Here is a 6,556-nt window from a genome sequence, read left to right on the forward strand (position 1 = left end):
ATAAACATATATGACATAAGATCTCTATAATAAAATGACAATTATATACATATACATAAAGGTAATAAAAAAATACATGTAGATATATTAAACAGTAAAAGAAAACAAATAAGTACATATGTTACCCTCTAAAATGACATAGTATGTACAGTTTAAAGACAAATCCAACACCGTATAAAATACATATAGCTCTACATATGTATTTACAGAATACATACCTGATCCATATGCATATTCTTATTTTATATGAATCACTTTTGTATTTCGCGAATACATATGAAGATATATAGTATAATTATATTTGTTACTGTTTAATACAAATATGATATGTACATCGTAAATACATATGTATTTTTTGTACCGTAAATACATATCCAAATCTGTATGGCTATTTATTTTATATATTTTTTGAATATGTGTATGTAATATACATATTTGTATTTTCAAAATAAAAGTTAGAGATAGAAGAGTAAAAAGGGGAAAAAATAAAAATATAAGAAGAAAAAAAATGAAAAAAAGAGAAGGGAAAAATAAAAAAAAGGAAGAAAGAGAAATAGAAGTGTAAAAATAAAAGAAAAAAAGAAACAAAATAAAATTAAAAAAAAAAAGAAGAAGAAAACGAAAACAGAAAAAAAAAAAAAAGACATAAAATAGTAAAAAATGGTAATGATGTTTTATTTTAAAATCTTGAAGATCATGAAGATAATTATGTTCAAATATGAAAAAGGAAAAAAAAAGAAAACAAAAAATTAAAAAAACGAAAAAGGAAAAAAGAAGAGAAATATAAGAGAGAAAATAAAGTGAAAATAAAATAATAAAGAAAATAAGATGAAAAAAAAAAGGTAAAAGATATGGGTATATTTGGGGAAGATGAAATAGTGGAGTGAAAATAGGAAAATGTAAAGTAGTGAGAGTAAAATATGCATCTACCTAATTAATGAGTAAAGTAATGTTACCCTTGCTATAAACTGTAATTTTATAAAAGTGTTGCTATTTATTGTAATTATAGTCTTAAGTATGCTACGTTCTGTAATTTTTTCTAAATTAAAATAGTAGGAAGACATGTTTGATAATTTTCAACAGATGACTCACCGTTACAATATATATCTAAATTTGTTTGATAATTTACAACAAATATGTTATTTGTTGTAATAGATCCATTATCTATTGTAATATTTCAATCTAGTGATCTATTTCAATTAATAAGTTCAAATTAAAGGATACGATAAAATTCATGAAAAAATAAAATAAATCGAAGCCTTCACAAATTATATTAAATAAATCAACAAATAAATGAAAGGTAAAAATTTGTTATGGGTACAAATGATAAATATTTACAATTGAAGTTTTAAAGCCAACAATTCCTAAGGAGAGGTTATTACTTTGACAGACTCAAGTTATAAATATCTACTCAATATTGACCAGTTGTTCTTCATTCGGGCTTGTGGAATTCGACTTTGATCATTGTGGATCTTCATTGTTGTTTACGTATCAACTCTCAGCCTTCACATTTTCATAATTCCATAGAAGAGTAGAATATATTTTGTGGAGTAATTTGGCATCAAGTCCATCATTTGGTACTTGTAATCATCACTTAAATACTCGGCATAAGCGATAACAAAAAGACTGCAATTTCTGCGTTTGTAAAAATCAGATAATACATATATTGTAATTAATGTAAGAGAAAGAGTTGTGGAATTTATGAAACCAAATCATGATACTTATAGGCTAGCACTAGATTTTTGAGCAATTCCTTCAACATGTTCTACATCAAATCGATTACCCTATAGAAGATGGCTATCACCCATTTTATCTCGATATGCTTCAATCGTCGACCAATCAGTACGAATCTTTTGGTCCAAAAAGTCACTTATATCAAGGTAAGTAGGCAACATTTTAGTCAGCTTTCATCTTTCAGACGACGGCCCAAAACGTCTCCTCGCCGATATTGAGTCATAAACTTGGCTGCACCTCTCTTTTAGAACAACGACATCCACTATTTTGCAAAAATTTAGACTTTTAAAAGTCGCCACTTAATTTATTTGAAAAGTTATTTGAAAAGGAATTAAGAAAACCTTTATAAGAAGATACTTTAAACAATCCAAAAACAGAAAAATCGTTTCGATTTAAAGATTCTGAGTATGCGGTTTCTATTAATGTTTTAGGAAGGTTTTAAGGCACTTAAAACATCCGCTAACTTGCGGTTATCCGGACTATTTAAAAATATTTTTTGACTAACTTCAAAAAAAGATTGTTGAAAAATGATTGATTTTAGGAAAAAACTTGAGTAAAATAGATTTGAATAACTTAGTAGGGATTTTAAATAAGTCTAAACAAACTAATAACAAAGCATATAAAAAAGGAAGGAGAGAAAGTAACAGACTTAGGCCATTGAATCCAAATCAATAAACCCTGTCCTAATCTAATTTGACTTTTGGCCCACGTGCACCTGTCCTAATCTAAATTTGGGTCTTTGCCTGTAACCAGTCCTAAACTATTTTTACAACTCTCACTTCGAGGCTCAAATGAATGAATAATGAAATGAAGAAATAAATAAATAATAATAAAAAAAAACAATAAATGAATAAATGAACAAAATAGAAAAATGAGACTTTCGAGTTTCTTTGCCACTTCAAAGACGAGACTTTAGTCCATTCTTCTTCTTTCGACTCCTTATATCCACACGCTATGTAATCGATTTTCAGTGTCTTCTAGAAAGTGGGCCTCAATGGCCTGTTGCGTAATGCAAGGGAAAAAAGTCCCATTGGACTCCCAAGAGAGTTCATGCAAAGAAAAGAAGAATGGATTAATGCCTACTTGAGACACACGTGACATAATTCAAAGCAAAAGAAAGTACCAAGAACTAGTTTAATACAGGAAAACATATCTTTCTACGACATAAACATTAATTCATGCAACAAAGAAAATGGAGGCTAATTTTAAGAAAAGAAACAAAAGACAATCGTTTAAACTCCAACTAAGGTGATGTTTAATGAAGATTCATGCATCTAAATTATGATTGATATTTAAAAGGAATATGTAATGACCCATAGTTAACCCCTTTTAAGGCATCATTGGTCTATTCTCGTCATTAATACCAAAGAGAATCGACTTTTATGCATACAACGAGCATATAGGTCAAATCAAAAGCTAAGTGAGGAAACTAGAACGAAAATTTAAGGTGACTAAGAGCAAAACATAGTTCAACAAACAACCATATTACATATTTGTTCTGGGCATGTTCAAATACGTCCATTTAACAATAATAGACCAAGTTCAGACACAACGTGCGGGGCTACATAACCAATGAATTAAATCGACAGTCGTAAGATCTCTAAACTGGGAGACAAAAGCAACACAAACCCAGAACTCAAGTGATCCAATAACCAACTTTCCAAGAAGCAAGAAAGGCAGAGAAATACATGGATATTTAACAAAAATGAGGAGAAGATAAAAAAAAAAAAAAAAAAAAAAAGGACAATTCAACCTAAAGAGAAGACAATAGCCATGAATTTCAAGTCGACACAAGCTTCTTAGCTTCAATATGAGCAGTAAGATAAAATATTTATGAAAAATCGTTGTTGTTCCTCTATTTGATTTAACATAACATCCTTTAAACTATGGGTTATTGAAAATTAGACTTCGCATCATAAACAGACAAATTTACCCTTAATTAACACTATGAATCAGAGAACTTGGACAAACTGCTTGTTAACACGTAAAGCTAAACATGAAAGCAATTAGGCAGAACGAGGACAAAGCTTAAAACTTCTTGCCACAATGGGTCAAAATAGGGTCAGCCAATTTATTCAATATCCAAAAAAAGAGCTAATACTTCATGAGCGATACATGAGCAGAGATAGACAATCAAACTATAATTAGACGAAAGAAAAATATTAACATTTCAATACTCATAGATGCTTCATTGTAAAACAAATTCACTTAATGCGGATGGGAACGGAAAGAATGAAACAGTATTACAGGGGATTTCAGTAGAGATTACAACCAGGAGCAAACATGAGAGGGAACATCAATCAGTCTCCATAAAACACTACATCGCATCAAAACCTAAGGCCTGGCCTTCTACAGCTACTCCCAGCAAACAACGTCATCGAAACATAACTACAGAATAGCGAGACAAAGAAGAAATAATCAAAACTAAATTGAATAAAACGTTACCTATTTTGGAGCAGCAAAACGAGACTCGAGTCATCATCGAAATCTCCTCACCACCACCGAAAAACGTCGTCGTCAACTCCGAATCTTCGTTTAGCCGACGAATTCCACGAAAATAAAAAATAAAAATTTTCTACAAAAAAAAAAATGAGACTCTTTTTTTGCTCGGAAGCTTTTTCACCTCCAAGACTTGTCCATTTTAGCTCAAGAATGAGCTTTATATAGAAGAAATTTTGAGGGTTGAATTGCTGATCTTCGTCAATGTGGGATAGCAGCTCTCAAGGGCAATTTCGAGATTTTTGCAATTGGGTTGAACGTGTAAGAGCTGTTCGGTTGTTCGCGTGGATTCAGCTGTTTTCTGTTGAAATTATTGTTGTTGACTGTGTTGCTGATATCGGTGTTGGATCGCCGTTGTTCGAGTCGACGTTGGAGACGGGTCGGAGGTACTGCGGGTTGGAGTCGTCGTTGATGGGTCGGCTGTTCGTGTTTGTACGCTGGTGGGTGTTGTCCTTGTTTTGTTTGAACGTTGATTGAAGGCTGGTAGTTATATACGTTTGTTGGAGTTAAAAGAGAGGTGATTGGGCCGGGTCGAGTAGGTGCTAATTGTGCTGAAGATTTGGGAGTTGGGCCTGTTGAGAGGATTTGGGCTCGCTGATGGCTATAAATTGTTTGGGTTGATGTTGGTTTTATTAAAGGATAAATTACATAAAACACCACCTTAAGTATCCTATATTACTTAAAATCTCATCCCACTAAACTAATTACAAAAATTTCTTCTAAACCTCTAAAGAAGTTTTTTATCTGATACATAACACACAACTCCTATTTTTAAGCCTTAAATCACGTTGACATTGTTGCATATAAGGAAAATTCTGTTTTCCTTGAAAAATATGGCTACTAAATCATTAATCATTAAGTATTAAAAGCTAGCAATAAATTCAACAATTATTAACTCTCATTGACAAATTTCAAAAATAAGAAAAAAAAAAAAAGGTTGTATCTGTGTTATAGTCATTGGCCGTCGGAAAAATTTCACAAACAACCTCCATTAACGTACTTCTTTTAAGTCTATTGTTGAAGTTGCAAAGAGAAAATAAAAAGTTGTGAAAAGAGACCCAAAAAAACTCGTAGTATGTGTGTTATGGCCATTGGCCGCCAGAAAAATTTCATAAACAACCTCCATTAACGTACTTCTTCATAAGTCTGTTGTTGATGTTGCAAAGAGAAAAAAAAAATTGCGAAAAGAGACTCATTACAAAGGTATAATTTTTATGTATCAGATTGATAAATTTTGTCCATATACATTCTATTTATGTATCATAATGTTCAATGAAACAAACGGAGCTGTAAATATTATTTATGATACATAGATATTATTTGACAAAGATATTACATGCATTCTGATACATAAAACTATTTCTGACAAAGGTAATTAATGATTTCTGATACATTCAATATATATTTCTTATTCTGATACATAAACATAAAGAAATTAAGTATTAAATTCGCTTTCTGATACATAGATATTTTTTTCACAGAGATATTACATGTACTCTGATACATAAAACTATTTCTGATAGAGGTAATCAATGATTTATGATATAGTCAATATATATTTCTTATTCTGATACATAAATATAAAGAAATTAAGTTTTAAATTCGTTTTCTGATACATAGATATATATATATATATATATATATATATATATATATATATGTGTGTGTGTGTGTGTGTGTGTGTGATATGAGCTTCCCCTGATACATCAAATTCTTATAGTATGTTCAATTTTTTTTTCTAAACGCAGGGAATGAACGACTGGAGAAGAAATTAGTTTTGGAAGCTTATGATAAATGAAGATTGGTTTGATTATTCAAATTTCAAATAAAGAAGTTGTTGAGGATTTTATGTAATTAAATGGAAAATATCTTAAATTGAGTGTGTTAATTCTTCAATTGTAGGCACTTTTAACGTTTTTTTTTTATCTCCAACTAATTGGTTAGTAATGTATCATAAGTTTATGTATGGGAGATTAAATAATGTATCATATCCGGGATATCATGTAATTAATATAAAAGTTGGGAGAGAGGGTAATTAGGTAGCAAAGTATTGGGATTTATGTTGTTTACCCTTTATTAAATGGGGGGCTGATTTTAATAGGATTTATGGTTATTTAAATCATAACCCAAATAACCCCAAATTAGGATTTAGTCATCCAATTAAATTTTGATCAAATTGAAAATTAATTGGCCAATTGCATTGCAATTGTGACCAATTTGATTTCAATTATGGCCAAATTTAATAGTTTGACTAAATTAAATTAAAATTCGACACGAATTAATACCTCATTTATTCCCGAGCTTCTTGATTTAATAAAATTCA

General features: G+C 30.3%; 1 long non-coding RNA gene across 1 annotated transcript; it reads right to left on the bottom strand.

Annotated features, from left to right (window-relative positions):
* Positions 1 to 2,324: 2,324 nt before the first annotated feature.
* On the bottom strand, positions 2,325 to 4,715 carry LOC107863258. Its single transcript, XR_001672139.2, has 2 exons — positions 4,180 to 4,715; positions 2,325 to 2,733 (listed from the first exon to the last, which is right to left on the bottom strand). It is a non-coding gene; the product is annotated as an uncharacterized LOC107863258 (long non-coding RNA).
* Between the last annotated feature and the right edge of the window lie 1,841 nt (positions 4,716 to 6,556).

Source organism: Capsicum annuum, chromosome 3 (assembly GCF_002878395.1).
Source record: "Capsicum annuum cultivar UCD-10X-F1 chromosome 3, UCD10Xv1.1, whole genome shotgun sequence".
Taxonomy (NCBI): domain Eukaryota; kingdom Viridiplantae; phylum Streptophyta; class Magnoliopsida; order Solanales; family Solanaceae; genus Capsicum; species Capsicum annuum.